Here is a 19,004-nt window from a genome sequence, read left to right on the forward strand (position 1 = left end):
GACCTCATCTTAACTTGATTACATCTACAAAGACTCTTTCCAAATAAGATCACATTCATAGGTACCAGGGATTTCAGGATTTGAATATATTTTAGGAGGCCAATTCAATCCACAACAGAACCTTTAGGATGGACTTGGATCATCAGGGCAGGCTTCCTGGAGGAAGTGAAATTAACCTTTAAAGGCAAGTAGGAGTAGCCAGGTAAAGAATGAGGTGGGACAGGTATGCCTGGGTGGCTCAGTTGGTTAAGCGTCCAACTTCAGCCAGATCATGATCTCATAGTTTGTAGGTTCAAGCCCTGCACCAGCCTCTGTGCTGATGGCTAGCTCAGAGCCTGAAGACTATCTTTGGATTCTGTGTCTCCCTCTCTTTTTGACCCTTCCCTGCTCACACTGTCTCTCTCTCTCTCTCTAAAAAATAAATAAAAACATTTAAAAAATGAGGTGGGACAATGATGCGTAAAGTCCAGGGGCTGGAGAGGGTTGGGAGTGCTAAGGCTGTAAACGGCATGCAGTCTGGCTGGGGCAGCCATAGGAAGTATGAGTGACAAGGATAGACCTTGACAAGAGGTGGTTGGTGCAGAGCCCTGTATCACATGTTAAGGGGTTTGAATCCTGTCCTGTCCTCAGGTTATGGGAGGACACTGAAAACTTTTATGTGAGGGACTGACGTGGTCGTAGTTACATTATAGAGATATCACTCTTGGAGCCGCATGGGGAATTGATGGGAGAAGGCAGCCTGGGAATGGGGATGGGGACGTGTGGGCAGAACCTTTGTCATGGTCCAAGGTAAAGAAGGAGATGGCTTACTCAGTGGTCAAGGCACAGGGAATGGAGAGAAGCAGATGAGTAGGGACGTATTTATGACTGTATTATTGAGGGCATATGGGGGAATGAAAGAAAAAGCCAAACAGGATTTCAGGCAGGCCTCTAGCCCAGGAGATTTCCAGAGAGGCTGGATCATACTTCCCAGGGGAGCTTATGCCAAGAAGGAGAGGGACCCCCACATAAGAAATGCACATAGATGTCTGAGGCTTTGATGTAAAACGCATACAGCATTTACAGTGTGGAGTGAAATGCCCAGAGGGCAAGGGTCCTGTCTTCTTTCAAAGAAAACTGTAGTCAGGTTTCTACCAACATGGGGAGAACACAAATTGTGACCTTATTTGGAGGAAGAAAGTTTCAAAGGGGAACAGCCCAGTGCAGGGCACTACCTTTAAGACTGGGGCTGGGGCAGGGACTCTGCATGGGCAGGAAGGGGCTCTTGGGTCTCCATTCCACTTGACCTTTCTCTCTCTTGAGGTCACAACATCCTCCCATTCCCTCTTCCCTCCCTTTACCCCATGCTCTGGGCTGCTGCTGATTTTTATGCCCCACCCCCCTAGCTGGTCTGACCTGTGTGCTCTCAGACTGCAGCCTGCAGGTCTGCCCAGCCCCTGGAGAGCTGCCAGCAGACCACCCCAACCTGGCCCCAGGCACTTGCTGCTGTCCAGTAAGTAGCCTCAGCAGCTGCTGATCCAGGCTGTCTCCCATCAGAAAGCAGCTGACTGAAAAACATGGAAATGAAGTTATATATTTTTTTAATGTTTTATTAATTTTTTGATACAGGAGAGGCAGAGCATGAGAGGGGGAGGGTCAGAGAGAGAAGGAGACACAGAACTGGAAGCAGGCTCCAGGCTCTGAGCTAGCCGTCAGCACAGAGCCTGACGCGGGGCTCAAACCCACGAACGTGAGATCTGACCTGAGCCGAAGTCGGAGGCTTAACCGACTGAGCCACCCAGGCGCCCCATGAAGTTATATTTTTGATTCTGAGAATTAGTGGGGTGTGGGGACACTGGGTGACTCAGCAGGTCAAGTGTCCAAGTCTTGATTTTGGTTCAGGTCATGATTTTACAGTGTGTAGCTTCAAGCCCTGTGTCAGGATCTATGCTGACAGCGCAGAGTCTGCTTGGGATTCTCTCTTTTTGCTCTTTCTCTGCCCCTCCCCTGTTCACGCATGTATGCTCTCTCACTCTCTCTCAAATAAGTAAACTTAAAAAAAAAACCCAGGAGAATACGATCTGTTATTTATGAAGCCAAGCACTGTGCTAAGCGCTTTGCAGACATCTCATTTGACCTCCACACCAAAGTATTGTTATTTCTATTTTATAGATAGGGAGACAGAGGTTTGCAGAATGAAGTAACCTTCCAATGGTCACACGACTTGTTTCAGGTCACACGGCTGATATGTGGCAAAGTCAAGGCTAAAACCCAGGACTGTGTGATTCCAAAGCCTGTGCCAACAGCCCCCCTCATTCCCTGCCTCCCTGCACTTGATCGTGGAGCCCCCACTAGGGATCTTTGTGTCACCTTGTCTCCCCTGCCCAGGATCCCAACAGCCAGTAAGATGATTCCAGCCCAAAACCAGCCCCATGATAGACTCGTTTGAGATTAAAAACAAACTACAGATCTCAGATATGGAAATTATGTTTATGATACTCATTATCATAAAAAGTCTGTGCGTGGCCTTCTCTTGTTTTGTGGGCTTTTTCCGACTTTCTCCTCAGTTGTCACACCAATTCCTTCTCCTCCCCTTGGTATTCACTCCAGTGTGTCTAATATATGGCCTAACATCCTCATGAATTCTTGTTAAAATATAACGTTGTTTTGTGGTGTGTATGTGTTTTTAATTTACATTAATGGTATTGCGCCATAAATCTTGTTCTGTTTCTTACTTTTTTTTTCATTCTGAGCTATGTTTTAAAGATCTATTCCTGTTGCTCTTTACATACATAGCTAGTTCATTGCTTCAGGTGCACCCACTGCCTTTCTCTTGCCCATTCTGCCAGGCTTCAGCTAACCTGAAGTAGCACCAGGATGACCGTTGTGGTGCATGTGTCTCAGGAATCTGGTCAGGAACCTCTCCGGCTCTGTGCCCAGGAGAGGATTGCTGGGTTGTGGACTTTGTGCAAACTTAGCTTCAGTAAATATTTCCACAGCACTTTCCAGAATGTCTCTCCCAGTGTATGTGGCCATGAACAGGGTTTCCATCTCTCTTTTTTTCTCTTACACTTGGTTCCATCCACCTTTCTATATGTGTAACTCCCTTGAGATTGACTGGCACCCAAGGGAGAGGATTACAGGACCAGGGGACTGAGCCAGTCTCCTACCTCAAGATAGCAGCTTCTCCTTGGCTGCTGGCCTCCAGAAGTGTCCATGCACTGGCCCTGCCACAGCTTGCTCTATGGTGTCTGTGAACCCCTCTCTTTCTCTACCTGTCCTGGCTTACCCAATGCTGTTTAATCAGTCATTCATCAGTATGGGTAGAACTCAGAACTAGTTGTGTTATCTGATGTCCTTGTGACTGGGGATGTGCTCACCATACCAGTCTTCCTCTTGGCCCTCACTAAGTTCACTCGATATGTAATGGGGTTCCTCTCTCATTTCTAGTGCCAGTCCTTCAGGGCCAGACTTATTTCTGCCCATTTCCCTGGTCCTCTTAATCTCAGCTACTTATCCACCCGCCCAACCTACCTAGGGAGCAATCCCAGCATGCTCTCCTCCCTAGGACAGATGATTGTTTGCATAAGTAACAGAGTGACCTGCTAAGGAGCTTGTTTTTGGCTTTTCACTACTGTCGCAAGATATTGCCGTGGGGGGGGCACCAAAAGGAACAGTGCTCCTTCACTTCCACTGCACCCCCGAGAAGCATGGAACACTCCTTTGTGTTCTTCCTGATTGGCCGTCAAGTTCCACTGAGGAATGGAGAGGTGGGGAAGTCTTCTGTGCCTCAGATTTGACAAAGAATATAGTCTGAGGCTGAGAGACACTCTAGGGCTAATGGTAGATTCTGGAGAACCAGCTCAGGAATCTGTGAGGAAATCACGTGTATGAGGAAGAGAAACCAAAGAAGCTAACCTTTAGGAAAAGAACAGATGAAGCAGAAGAGCAGAGAAAAGCAGAGACAAAAGATGAGATGAGGACTCTGAGAGAAGAAAGAGAAGTGGGGAGAACACTGCCTGACGCCTATGTTGGTTAACAATTGCCCCAAATGCTACCTAACAAGCAACCACAAAACCTCCGTGTCATGGGCCAAGTGTTCATGTAGCCTATGCTTCTCTTGGTCAGCTGGGGTGGAACTAGGGTGGGCTCAGTTGATACCGGCTCAGCTTCACATGTCTCTCATTTTCCCCCTGGGACTAATGGGCTGGCTCGGGCATATTGTTCTCATGGCAGTGGCAAAGCACAGGACAGGGGCACCTGGGTGGCTCAGTTGGTTAAGCATTCAACTCTTGATTTTGGCTCAGGTCTTGATCTTGGGATTTGTGGGTTTGAGCCCTGCTCTGTACTGGCAGTGTGGAACCTGCTTTGGATTTGCTCTCTCCCTCCCTTTCTCCCTTCCCTGCTCTCTCTCTCTCTCCCCCAAAATAAATAAATAAATATTAAAAAAAAAAAAAAGAAAAAGCACAAGACAGCAAGTCCAATCATGCACAGGCTTGCAGAAGCTTTGGTCACATGATGCTTGTCCTGATCTCATTGGCCAAAGCAAGTCACATGGCAAAGGGTGAGGAAATGAGAGGTGAAGATCTGGGGCCATGAGTGCACTCTACCATGCAAACTTTCATTTCCTATAAGGGCTAGTTGTGTTCCCTGTAGTTTAGTTTATGAGTGGGACCTTCCTCCCTTACAGGCAAACAATTCCCAGTCGAGGTGGGGTGTCAGGATATAGCTTAGGTGATTAACTTGACTTCTCTTTGCATTGTTCTTATGGCAGAGGGCGTGAGGCCAGAAGACTGATGGGTTTGACCATCAGGGGGAAAGAATTAAGAAAGCAGTGCTGTCTATGGCAACCTGCCCAAGTCACCACAACCAGAGGACTCTGGTAGACTCTACCCACCCTGGCAGGGCTGCTTTCAGTGAGATTGTCTACAGAGGTGGGCAGGGTGGGTGCAGTGGTTGGGCTTCTGGGCATGGTGATTCTCAGCATCAGGTGGAGTGTCAGACAGAGGAGGCCTCTCTGGACCAATGTGAGGGCTTCCAGAAGGATATTTGTCTCAAGAAAGGAGGAAGGACTGATGTGAAAGTAGACCCATGGGTCAGAATCCAGCTGGTCAGGCTGCATGTCAGCTTGGGGTCCAAGCCCAACAGAGAGCTGGGGTGGAACTAGGTACCCAGTCCATCATAGAGGGCAGTGCCATGAAAGGGAGAAGCAGGGAGAAAAGCTCTGGCTCCATGCTTTCATGAGAAGTGTGGATACGGGGCACTTTATGATTCCCAAACCCAGAGAAGTTCCTGATGGTCTCCAGACCCAGCTCTCACTGGCCCAGGGCCAGGGGGTGAAGCCTTCAAATGTGTGTGTGTGTGTGTGTGTGTGTGTGTGTCTGTGTGGTCTTATCACACTCTACTTCAGTGGGCCTAGGATAGGCAAGAACTACAGAAACAAGAACCGGAAGCCTGGAAATTTAGGCAAGAGCTTCCTTTCCCTTCCTCCACTTTCTAGGAAGATGGGAGCACTCTTGGCTGCCCCAGCTGCCTGCTAATGCCGCGTCAGAGTTATTGGTGGTCCCAGGGGCCCTATCTCTCACTTACAACAACTGCTCAGGAGTCAGATCTTTGGGACATTTATGGGGGATGAGGATGTATGACCCAGAACAAGTTTGACTCTCTGACCCTCCATTGAACTGGCAACAGGAGAAGTGAAATCAATTCTGGTAACCTGAGCAGCAGGAGAAAGCCAGCAAGAGTAACAGGAAACTGTCAAGGTCATTTTCTCACCTGCACAACAGGGAAGAGCAGAAAAAATGACCCAATAACAACACAATGATTGTGTATTGATGCCCACTACGTGGCAGGTCTTGCACTGAATAATAAGATATGAAAGTGCATGAGGAATGGTCCCTGAACTGGTCCTGGACTAGCTGACATTGAAGGGGCACACATAAACACATAAATAAAACACGCAACCGTGGGAGAAAAAGCAGAGTGCTGTTTGAGCCTAGAAGAGGCAAGACCAGCAAGCTTGTTCAGGGAGTATGTATCTGTCAGCACAAGCTAGGTTATACTGCGGTAACAAACAACCTGCATACCTGGGAGGTTTTGAGCAAAGGTCTCTTTCTCCATTGTGGGTTGGTGAGGCTCTCTGTTTCATACGATTGTTCTTACGGGGATCCAGGTTATTAGAGCAGCTGCAACTGGACTGTTGCACTTGGCATGCCACAGGAAAAGAAAGATGCTAGAGAGTGTCACATAACAAGCAGGTACTCAGGCACAGAAGGGACACGTACCATGTCAGGACCGAGTGGCCAGAACTAGTCACAGGGCTTCACAACAAGAGACCTGGAAATGCAATCCTATTGGGTGCCCAGGATGTGGGAAAAAGGACATATCTGATGAGCAGCACTGATAACAGCCACAGAATGTTGGGAACTACTCCATAGAGGAGTAAAATCTGGAGACAGGGCTTAGAGCAGTAGACAATGAGGCAGAGAATAGGCAAGGATGTTCCAGGCTCATAGGCTTCATGGAGACATAAAAATGGGAAGCGTGTACCAGGAACCCTGGGGACACAGTGACGTTGGAGCCCGGGGGTGGTGGGTGGTAAGAAGGAGAAGTGGGTGAGGGGGCCTCATTATGAAGTTTCCTGTGAGTCTTGCTTGGGAATTAGGAGTTTATCCTCCAGCAATGTGCAGTCAGCAGGCATGGTTCGGCAGCCCAGCGCCGGGGATGCTTAAAAGGGAAATACCCGGAGGATTTGGGGAGAGCTATATTGGGCGCTGAGCTTCCCAAGCAAGGGCCTGCAGTCAGCTGGCCTCAGCCTTCATCATCTTTGTTTCCCTGGATAATGCTTTTTATAACTCTGTAATATCCAGCACTTGCTTTTGGTATAAGATTTTTAAAACCCGCTGTTTTGACTAGGGTGCAGTTAGACTGTCTGAGCTGGGATTCTTAGGGTGAATGGAATCGTGGTTTTTGTTGCACTTTGGAGACAATACATACAAGTGATCGCACTGATGTCAGGAGCCGGGCTACTCCTTGGAAGCGCAGAGGTCGTTCTCAGGGCTGTAGATCACACGTCGCCACGAGACAAGAGCGGGCTATAGGCCTCTGTGCTCAGACTCCTGAGGACAAACGTCTCTGCAGAGGATGCACAGTTGTGGTTTCAAGTTGCCTGCCACCTCCCATCTCTCTAGAGAATTCCCCTGCTAACATAAAGGGAGGAGGCTGGCTGGGAGGGAACTTTGAAAGAAATTGCAAGGTGGGAAGGGCTTAGTCTAAAATACCTTTGTTAAAGTTGAGTACCTAGAGCCACAACTGAGCATTGTGGGAAGAGGAAGATGTGTTCACATGTGGTGCCCCCTGTGGGGGAGCCCTGAGCACCCTCCCTGTCCGCTGCTCGCACAGGGTGGAGAGGACTTTGTTTCTGGTCCCCAAGAGGGGAAAGTGTTGGAGAAAGCTCTCTTGGTTTCTCTATTCCTTGCATCATTGTGCTCCCTCTCGTAACTGTATGTTGAAGCTGCTGCCCACCCAGGTAGACTTTCTTCTTCCTCAAGGAAGACCCAACTGCTCTTAAGGACTTTCAACTGATTAAGTCAGGCCCACCCAGGTTCTCTGGGGTGATCTCTCTTACTTCTAGTCAACTGATTATAGAGTTGAATCACACCCACAAAATACCTCCACAGCAACACCTAAATTACTGTTTTCTTGGATAACTGGGGATTGTAGCCTCACCAAAGTGACACATAAAACTGACGAACCCAAAGGGCTTTGTCTATTTTTCTTATACCAGAGCCTGATATTTCAGAACATTCACTAGAGAGGCACACACAAGCCTTTGGTTTTGCTTGTTGGTGCCCACAACAGCATAACAAGCCCCAGAACTAGCTTTTTATCAAGTGCCACCTGAGGTAAGGAGGAGCCTGGCTGCGGGATCATGCAAATCTACCCAGAGGTCCAAAAGAAGGATTTACATAGCCTCCAGGCAGAAATCCCAAAGAACTGAGCTCCCACAATGCCTCTGGTGTAACATGGGAATCCTGATACTTACTTCAGAGGGTGTTTCTGAGGATTAAATAAACCGGCAATAACTTGTAAGCGGCAACGCACCGCTCAGATGAATCAGCTTTGTCCTCACAGAGATGATAAAATAATTTCTAAGTACCAGCCTCCAGTTCTAAATGTCTTCCTTGATAAGACTGGTGTTCCTCATCTATTACCAGTCATCTGTAGTTGCATTATATGCTAGATCCGACAACATAATAAGAAAGCTTAGCTTTAAAAAGCACGGACCAGTATTCTAGAAAGTTATGTGAAGCTATTTCAAGAAGTGTGGCAGAAATGACATTTATGTGACTCGTTTTGTACATAATCTTGGAAAACGCCCACTTCTCATGTCTAACTGAAATGTCACCTCCATGGGGAGGGCTGTCTTCTCAGGCCTGGTTCTGTGCTCCATCTGAGGGTGACTACTGGTGACGGTGGCCCGAATGCAGATTCTACCACTCCCTGCCTGCCTTGGCCAGCCTGACCTCCAGCTCACCTCCAGCTCACCTCCAGCTCACCTCCAGTGCACCTCCAGCCCTCACACTCATCCAACACACTTTCCTGCCTGCCGGTGAATTCGGAGCCCCACTTCCTTTGATGAAGGGGGGATGGCAAGCTGTTCCCACAATGCCTGATGTTCGTTGACCCTGAGGAATTGAGCCTTGGTACTCAGGGTCGTGGTAGCAGCTGTGGGCGGTCCGCCATGTTTCAGGTGCTGTGCTCAGTGCTTCATGTGTGTATTTCACTTATTTTAGAACCTAATACTAAGAGCATCTGACATTTATATGTTGATCTACAGCCTTCTGTATTTCAGGTTCTTTTATAAAAACTGGTCACATATTAATTTATGGAACCCTCATAAATAAATCTACAAATAAGTACTATTATTCCATTGTACAGATGGTAAAATTGAGCTTAAAGGTCTTGCCCAAAGTCATACAGATTGGTGAGTGGTCGTCAAATTCACCTAACTCCCCAGCCGGTGCCCTTAACCACTACCTTATACTGCCTCCATTAAAAGTCTAGGGGACACTCGAGTAGCCCAGTCAAACATCTGGTCTTTGACTGGCTCAGGTCATGATCTCATAGTTCATGGGTTCAAGCCCTGCACTGGGCTCTGAGCTGTCAGTGTGGAGTCCGCTTGGGATTCTTTCTTTCTCCCTCTCTCTCTACCCCTCCCTCACTTGTGTGTGTATGTGCTCTCTCTCAAAAATAAATAAATTAAAAAAAAAAGCAAAAGACTCCTAAAAAGCTGTCTAGAAGTTTCTGTTCCTGTTTCAGTTCTTGACATTCCCCACCCCCGCACACACATACATGCACACACACACCACTCAGGCCCCTAAGATATTACTTTTACTTTGGAGCTTGGGGCATCCCAGGTCTGCTGATCTGTGTTCTCCCTGCTCTCCTGACTGAGCTGCACCTCCCTCCCCTGCCAGCTCCTCAGGAGACGCAGAAGCCCGGTGACTCCTCACGTGTCCCGTGATGCTGGCCCAGGCTTTGATTCTCTCCTTCACTGCGCAGTCTTTATCTGATGTGTCTCCATCTCTTCCCTGGCCTGTGGACTCCTTTAGGACAGAGATTGTACTTCCACCTTCCTCTCCTCAGATCCTGACTCAAAGGAAGAAATGATGGGTGAGTCGATCTGTAACATTAGTTGGAATACCCCTTCTTTGGCACAAGTGGAAATAAAACCAATGGAAAAGGTTAAGGGAACTGGAGGGTCGGATGCGCCCATCGCTGCTGGCTAATTGGACTGGACACCAGCAGTCCGCTATCCCACTGAGAGCAGGAGGCACTTGAGGGGTTGGAAAATTCACACGAGGACCCTGGCTCTGCCAGTTGGGGGTGTGATGAAATGTGGCTGACAGCTCCCCCAACTTCTGCTCAAGCATCACTGTCTGATTTCTCTGCCATTCGCATTTATTGAAATTCAGTGCTATTTCCCAGAGAATGACAAATGTACAAACAGACCCACCTTAAATAGCTCAAAGGAAGAAAATAAGGGAAGGAAAACAAGAGGGAGGAAAGAGAGGGCTAAAGAGACAAGGGATGGAGGAGAAGATGGGGGGAAAGTACAAACAGGGGAGGAGAGGAAGAGAATATTTCAAAACAGACTTGAAGAGGCTCCATGGCTTGGCTGTTCAAACCAACAAGCATGTTAGTGGGTTCTCATCTCATCTCCACCATCTGTCTCCAGAGTCTCAGTCTTGTCTCCTGTAAAATGAGAGGTAACACATCTTCCCCTACTCTAGACTTTGCTATGAAGAAAGACTTAGATATGATCTCAACGATGTGGTGATTTCTCAGGACCTCCTTCCCTTCCAAGAAGATCACAAAACTTGTCAAGTCTTTTGCTGGATTTGAGAAAGCATTGCACAGAGATTGAGAAAGACTTCCGGGGAGCTGTGGAAGGTCAATCAGCCTCACGCTGCTCTTGGTTTAGGAGCAACTAGCACAGGGCTAGTTGGATCCCGACTCCCAGGGGGGCTGCATGTAAGGGTGAGGCTCTCTTGGCAGGAGGAGCAACTTTGAGAGACAACAGGGCTTGAAGGGAACTACTGGAGCTGTTTGATGTCTTAAAAATTATTGAGGATCCCAAATGGCTTTTGTTATGTACATTTTGATATATCAGCATATTAGAAATTAAAGTTGAGAGCATTTTAGGACAAGAGAATACACAGGCACATACTCCCTCAGCTCTCTGAGCAGTGACATCATCAAACATCAGGTAGGTGCTGGAGAACTCCACTGTATGCTTTGGAGATAAAGGCAAATAGCATCTCAGTGTAGTTATGAAGAATTTTGATTTCAGACACATTGGGAAGGTCTCGGGTCCTCTCTGGGTCCCTAGACTCCACTTTGAGAACCTCTCATCCACACACAGAATGTTGTACTTGATGGAATTCCTCAAGCCCCCAGAGAAGACTCTAAGACACCGAGCCGCAGAATCACAACCATGATTGGATTTCTTGAGCTATGGGTATCCTTTGATGTGCAGACAAGTCAGGATGGCTCACCCAGCCAGAGGAGCAAAACCAGAGGGACCGAGGAAGAAGCCTGGGTGTAGATTTGCAGAAAGCACAGGAAGGGCCCTGGATCCATGCAAGCTGTGAACTTTGTGGGTTTGGACTCAATTTGTATAAATCTGCCAGAAGCAGAAACACCCCCAGTATCACTGAGGTCCAAACTTGTTGTGGTAACTCCACTCAAAGGCCTTGAACCCTCCAGCAACATCTGTACCTAGGTCATGAGGTCAGCGTCTGCCCTCAATCCCCCGCTGCCCTCCCCTTCTCGGTGCCGGAGGAAACAAGAAGCTGCCGCAATCAAAATGAAATGTCAAATTTTTTAAAACCAGAGGAATAGCTGTAATTTGCAAGGAGACAGAATGCAATTAGCATACACTTGTCAGAATGGGAGCCGGTTTTGTGAGCCCTATGTAAGACTAGACTGATTCCTGCAATTCCGTTTGCATTTTGCCCCATTAATGGCCAAACCAGTACAATAAACAGAAGTGAGTGGGGAGCATTCATGAGCAGCATGGGCCTGACCCTCGAGATTCTTCATGGAAAACAGAGAGGAAGTAAGAGCTCGCCTGTGCCATTCTGCTTGGGGCAAGGGGAACTGAAGACCCCAGCCTAGGCTCCATCTGCCCCCTGGTTTAGCACTTTGTGTAACCTTTGCTTTCTGGGTCACAGCTGTGGGGGAGAAGGCAAGAAAACCAGGGCAGATGGTAAGTGATAGCAGTGTTAGCCTGGTCATCTAGATGAGGCCCTCGGGGGGAGAGGGAGATCACAGTTCTGTGGCAAGATCCACGGTGGCAGTTTCTGCTCGGGCCTCTGTTCTCCACTATACACTTGTCTGCCCCTACTCGACCTTGAGTTTGCCACTGGGGCTTGCCGTCCGCCCATTGCTTCTCTTAGCACTACTGTAGCCTCTTTCCCCAGGTTCTGCAGATCCTTGGGTCTGACCAAATTCCCTGGTGGGATCGGGGGACGGGGATTACCTGCCTCCGGGACCCTTCAGATTTTATGTGTGTGTCCCCAGTCCTGCTGGTGCCGCTTCCCTGGGCTCCATCGAAGGAGCAGCCGTATGTTGAGCCAGCACAACCCACGGATATAGCTGAAGTACGGTTTTATTTTTGCTCCCCTTCTCCCTTTAAAATGTATGCAGTGAGGACCATTTCTTGCCTGAGGATGAGATCTCTGTCTCAGGCAGGGCCCATAATTTTGTCCTGGCTTTTCGGTAATAAAAAGATCTCTGGTCACTTTAAACCACAAATACGGCCTCAGTTCAGTAATTAAAATGGTCTAGTTGGAGATAATAAAAATTCCGAACTTGTTTTAATGCCAGCTCCCCCTCCCCCCTCCCAGCTTGGCTCATGCCGGAGGTCCCTTGCCATGGAGAAGGGAAAGGCTCTTTGACCAGCTTTGAGCCCAGCGTTTCTCCTCTCCCAGCTGAACTGGGAGTTGCTGAGGTTTCTGACACTTTCAGAGTCTGGCTCCAAGCAGACAGGATGCAGAAAGGGCATGATTTTTCAGGTGGGAGCAGTTTTTTCTCGTGCAGGCCCCTTAGACTCTGGTTTTGCAGTGTCTCTGCCACACAGCATCACCTCACTGGAGCCGCTTTGCCTGGGTCTAAATGGACCCTTGGCAGAAAGTAGCCCCAGGCCTGCACGCTCTGCTTGGGGAACGGTACACAGACATTTTGGGGGAGCCCTCCTACCTCCCTCCTTAGCCATGTGTCTCGGTAGGGATTGACTTCATCCCAACACCAGCAGTGGGTCCTGTGGCTTAAGCCAATCAGTTACTCTGTCCCTCTCACCACAGGGACTGGCTAAGCTATGGGTGCCTTGCCAATCACAGCAAAGAAGGAGGAGGAGACACAAACTGGGATTTGCAGGTGGTCTCTGTTCTGTACAAGTGACCAAAATCAACAGCCTCTCTTTGCCTGGACAATGGGGTATGAAGCAGTGAGGTCTGGAATTGTGACAGCTGTTTTGCTACCACAAGATAGAGTGTGGAGCTGCCAGGGGACCACCACGTGGATGGATGAAGGCCAAGAATGCCGAGAGCATGTGCCTTGACTGTAAGAAGCAGGTCCTGGTGACACTGTTTAGTATTCCCTAATGTTGGGTCCTCAGTGGGGGGATATGGGTGGCAGTTTTACCCCCAGAGGACATCTGGCAATGTCTGGAAGCATTTTTGGTTGTACAATGTGGCAGTAAATCCTAGTATCCAGGGGTAGAGGCCAGTGATGCTGCTAATCATCCTGCAATGCACAGGATAGGACAGGCCTCCCCAGTGAAGAATCATCTGGCCCCAAATGTCACCAGTGCCTGTCCATTAAGAAAGACTGGTCCACAGCCAGAACTATATCTGGACTTTTCCATTATATGAGCCTATGTGTTTCCTTTATTTTTGATTCAGTCTAAGTCGGTTTTCTTGTGATTTAAAATAGAATTTTAACTGATAGTTTTCAAAAACAATGCCATCTCTTCTTTCCTCCCCAACCTCTCTCCTCTCTGCCTCTCCTCAGCCTTGCGGATTTCCTCCTGGGAACACTGACAGAGGGACTTCTTCTGCCTCCTTGTTAGGCACATTCCAGAAATAGAGTCCTACCTATCCCTGCGCCCTTGTCAAAAATCCCATCTCCTCAAGTCTTAAAAGTACTTGGGTGAAAGCATTTAAAAATTTTGCTTAAAAATTTCAAGGTTGATACTGAAAATTTTTATTGTGGAATATATCAGATGTACAAAATGAGTGATTTCATGGACTCATTTTCCAGCTTCATATTCCTCTTCCTCCTCTCCTTCCCCCAAGAGAAACTAATATCTGAAATTTGAGATTTACCTTCTTATGCATAGTTTTTGTGTTAGATCATCAATTCATGTATTTTAAGCAATACTTAATATTTCTTTGTATCTTTTATATACACTTACATAAAATGCTATTATATTGTCTATTCTCTTGTGGCTTGTTTTCATAGTTTCTCAGAATCCTTTAGGCTTTTAGATAGCCTTGGGTCTTCCAGGTCTGCATGGTGCTCCATTGTAGGGATTTCTAAATCCGTTTGCATGGAGAATCATCTTCTAATTTTTTATAAGTAGAAAGGATGCTGCTCGGAAGACTCATGAGCCTATGTTCTAGAGCACATGTATAAGAGCTTCTAGTGGATGCATCCAGGAGTGGATTGTTGAGTTATAGGGTATGTGCCACCTCCAGCTCTACTCCCTGTTAGTCTCAAAGGTCACTTTGATTTTACTTATGATGTATGTATTGCATAGAGGTGTTGGAGGACACAGATATTGGTCTTGGTCTTCATCTGTCTTGACAACTCCTGAGATTCATGGGGTCTTTGTGTACAAAGACTATATGATTAAGTGTGGTAGTAAGCATAATGGCCTCTCAAAGATGTACACATTCTAATTTCTGGAACTTGTGAATATGTTATATGGCAAGAGGAACTTTGCAGGTGTGACTAAATTAAGGATCTTGAGGTATGAACATTATCCTGGATTATCCAGGTGGGCTCAATGTAATCACAAGTATCCCTATAAGAAAGAGGCAGAGTGGTCAGAGTCAGAGAAGGGCGTTGGAGTGGTACAAGGAGGGGCCATTAGCCAAAGAAGGTGGATGGCCTCCAGAGGCTGGAAAAGGCAAAGAAGAGATTCTCCCTGGAGCTTTCAGAAGGAACACAGCTCTGCTGACCTATTTTATACCTCTAATCTCCAGAACTATAAAATAATATATTTGTGTTGTTTCAAGCCACCAAGTCAGTGGTGATTTGTTACAGCAGCCGTAGGAAACTAATAAGCAAAGCCAATTCAGACTAAAATCAAGAAGGCAAAGCTGGTCTCTACTGATTCCATGCACTCACTATTGTACCTGACTTATAGTAGATGTTTAACAGATGTCTTCTCCTTCCCCTTCTCTCCATTTTCAGTCCATCCCCACTGCTGACCCTTCAGGCTTACCTTTAGGTTCTATCAAAGGGGCAATCTACTGATAACAGGTTCCAATTAGAGGATGCCTAGGAGAGCCTTAGGGGCTCTAACCCAAGAAAAATCACAATTATTACAAGTCAGGTGCTGCCCAGTGTGCTTTCACATGGCGTCTTATTTAAGCCTTACAACAACCCAAAATGTAATAAAAATAATAGCATAATAACTACTTACTACTGAGACATTATTATCGGTTCCAAGATCTATTCAAAGAGTCAGTTTAACCATACAACTAGGTATGGTTGTCTCTTTTTTGCTGAGGAGGAATTTAACCCTGGCAAGCATTTGTAATCCAGATTCACATGATCTCAGAATCTCTGCTTCTTTTATAATCACTTCCTGACAAAACAGCTGTGAAGGTTTCCCTCCATAGCACTCTGCTCCAGTCTTTCTCCTGTACATGCCACATGGCCACCAAGAATCTCTACCCCTCAAATCCAAGAGATACCTCTGTTCTGCAGCCACTGGTTATGTTTGCTGCAAGAGGAATATCTTCCTGCTGCTACTAAGGCATGTTGACAGGACACTCCCAGACAAATACAGTAGTGACTTCAGAAGATGGAATGACTTCCCCAGTTCCAATACCCCTGCAAACATTTCCTCTTCCATCTGCTGATAACCTTCTGGTTTGCTTCCTCTACAATCAGAACCAAAGCACAGGGTATCTGTAAGCAAATTCTGATGGGTTGCTGTCAACATGGTTGTGTGTGTGTGCACGCGCGTGTGCGTGTGCTTGTGTTTCACATATGTAAGTGCTTGACTCTTGTGTGAGCCCTTGTATGATGGCTGGGCTTGACCAAAGGTTTCAAGCATGGAGATCACTGCAGTCTTTGATCTGTTGATGAAGTTTGGAGACAGGCGTGGGGCTGCAAATGAATGAGGAAGCTCCAATGGCCATTACACTTACCTAACAATGGCATTACTATGGGAAGTAAAATATCTCATCTCTGAACAGGCAGAAAATGGGTTTAAATAGCAATTCAGTTTCCCCAAAAGAAGCAGATTTAGTTATGTCCTTCAAATCCACTGACCTCCCCTGCTGAACTCCACTGCTCCCTCCCTGTAATTTATTCTCTCCTTCCTGAGTACACATGTGCTCAGAGACTATTTCCCCAACTTCTCTTGCAGTGGTTGTGATCACATAACTAAGTACAAGGCAATGGAGTGTGAGCAGAAGTGATATGTATAACCTCTGGGTCACCTCCAACAAAGACAAGCTGTCTTTCCTGGATTTGGCTCTGCTCTTGCCTTCTTGAGACCTGAATGCTGATGTGCCAGTGAATCCAGCATTCACAGTGCACATCAGGGGAAGGTCCTACAGGAAGAGCAACAGGATGGAAGGGGTCTGGGATTCTGACTGATTTCATGGAGCATAACTGCCCATCAGCCTAGATTGTCTGTTCTGTTACATAAATGGAAAATATACTTCTTCATTTCAGCTGCCTTGTCATGGGGAGTTTTTGTTATAGAAGCTGAGTGGCTCTGCCTTAATATCTACACTATACACAGCACCAAAAGAATGATTTACCAGGCTTTACACTTGCAGAAAGGATTAAAATTATTGCAGGGAATAAGCCTTGCTTTTTTGACTGCATGGATTACAAACTGGATCATTCCTTCATCTTTATTCTTGACTATACAGTACAATTGCATCTTAAATTGGGGTTAATTTCTGAAGTTAGGCCATTAGATAAAAATGATTAATATTCAAAATATACTATAATACTCTCAATGCATCCAATGTAGCAGTGTCTTCTTCAAACTTTGAAATGTGGTTATCTTTGTTTAAATTCAATGAAGACTGACATTTAAGGACCTTTTTGTATAAAAATATATTTTTAATATGCTTAATTTTTTCCTTTCTCTCCAACTTTTTCTTTCTTTCTAGTGGATAGAATTGAATGCACCTAAGTTTAATGTGTGTATGAAACAATTCAACATAAACACTGGTGGCCAATAGCTTGGCTGCCAGGAATGAAGTGGGCTCTGAATACTGGAGGCCAGAGAGCTCCCTATCCATCTGGTTTGCTTCAGGTTCAGTCTTGCCTTGGGTTAGGGAGCTGGACACAGTGATTTAATGAGATTGCTTTGAGCAAAGACAGGCAGCTCCTGAAGTAGCAGAGGAAGTAGTTGCTTGTATGGGTAATTATTTCTCTCTTTTCCCATCCTCTCCAACATCATCTTAACTATACTCTGATTTACACTTAAAATTTCAGAATTAGAAACCTCTTTACTCCGACTCAATGCATTAATAGACGTTCCAACACAAATCATCACAGCATTTTCTTTTTTATCATTTGCATATCATTTTTTGCAGCCTCAGCTTATTTATTAAATGTTCACTATGGACATTTGGTAAAGAAAAAAGAAAAAAATCACTCATACTTCTGTTACCCTGCTCCAACAACTACCTTTATTTTAGTTCAGTCACTCTCAGTCTTTGTCCAAATGGATATGTTTTTCCTTACTTGTAATTAAATCAAACATACTGTTTGATATCTGACCTTTTTATTTCAAAATTTACTACCAAAATCTTTCTTAGAAACTACATCTTTGTAATTATAGTTTTTAGAGTTTAACAAAAGCCTGTTGAATTTATGTGCTATACTTTACTACACAGCTATCACAGCCTATAATGGAGAGAACAATATCCACTTCTCAGAGTTGTTGAGAGGTTTACGTGTGGTACTTATTCCAGCACCTGATACATCACAGGATTAGTGGAGAGCATAGTTTCTAGACCCAGACTTCCTGGCTTAGAATCCCAGCTTCACCTCTACCTGGCTGTATAGCCCTTCAGAATTTATTTAACCTCTCTGTGCCAGTTTCCTCAGCTATAAGATGGGAATGACAGTATTCTAGATCACAGGTTTGTCATGGGAATTCAGTAAGGGCTGTATATGTTAGTTGTTGTCTTTTTTTTTTTTTATCATTGTGAGTTTTACTTCAATCCAATATACTTGGTCTTTGCCAAAGTCTGAGAACCAATCCTTTCAAGTAATTCAACTTCTTGTCTTATTGATTTATCTAGAACTCCCACAATAATAAAGTATTATATGGTTATTTGGCATATGTGTTCTGTTGCTTAAAGTTGATACAATTTTATAGTTATCATTAAGCATACAGTGTGGATTTTGTATACAATGAGTATCAATTTTTATATAAAAAGGGGATATTTTTGTTCCTTTTGTTAGAATCCTAAACATAAGGAATAACTGCCATAGTGTATCAAATGCTTTGCATCACCTACTGAAATGGTTGAGTTGTTTCTTGCTTAACTACTGAAGTGATGTCCATTTGTTCTTAATTAAATGTACAAGGTTTGGTTTCTTTATCAAATTGTTTATTTATTATTTTTTTCCTTTCTGATGGCCTTTGGGTTTTGCTCTTGTTATTTTCCTGTCTCTGCTTACAGCCTCTATACATATATTAAGTGGTGAGAAAGTTTACAAGGACCAAGTGAGGTGACGTGAAAGTTCTAATGGTCAAGTGAGGTCCCATGAGAATCACTTCTTTTAACTTTTAAATATTGACATTCATACATGACTAGGAACTAGGTGACTAGTTGAAAGAATTTAATGCATTTTGAGTGATTATTTACTTTACATTTGAAAATAAACCTTAGCATTTCTATAATATGTAATATTAATTATTTAACCTATTTTGAACTTAAGAAGATTTGTTCTCCACAAATGTATGGCCAATTAATTTTTGACAAAGTAGGAAAGAGTATGCGATGGAAAAAAGACTGCCTCTTTAGCAGGTGGTGCTGGGAGAACTGGATAGCAACATGCAGAAGAATGAAACTAGACCACTTTCTTACACCATACACAAAAATAAACTCAAAATGGCTGAAGGACCTGAATGTGAGACAGGAAACTATCAAAACCCTCCAGGAGAAAGTAGGAAAAAACCTCCTAGACCTCCACCACAGCAATCTCCTACTTGGCACATCCCCAAAGGCAAGGAAAATGAAAGAAAA

At 45.5% G+C, this 19,004-nt stretch overlaps 1 long non-coding RNA gene across 1 annotated transcript in view; it reads right to left on the reverse strand.

Annotated features, from left to right (window-relative positions):
• Positions 1 to 9,423: 9,423 nt before the first annotated feature.
• Positions 9,424 to 19,004, reverse strand: part of LOC115299789 — a 51,531-nt gene continuing 41,950 nt past the window's right edge. The window contains exon 4 of the long non-coding RNA XR_003912337.1: positions 9,424 to 9,630. This is a non-coding gene — a long non-coding RNA (uncharacterized LOC115299789). The remainder of the gene's footprint in view (positions 9,631 to 19,004) is intronic.

Source organism: Suricata suricatta, chromosome 8 (genome assembly GCF_006229205.1).
Source record: "Suricata suricatta isolate VVHF042 chromosome 8, meerkat_22Aug2017_6uvM2_HiC, whole genome shotgun sequence".
Lineage (NCBI taxonomy): Eukaryota > Metazoa > Chordata > Mammalia > Carnivora > Herpestidae > Suricata > Suricata suricatta.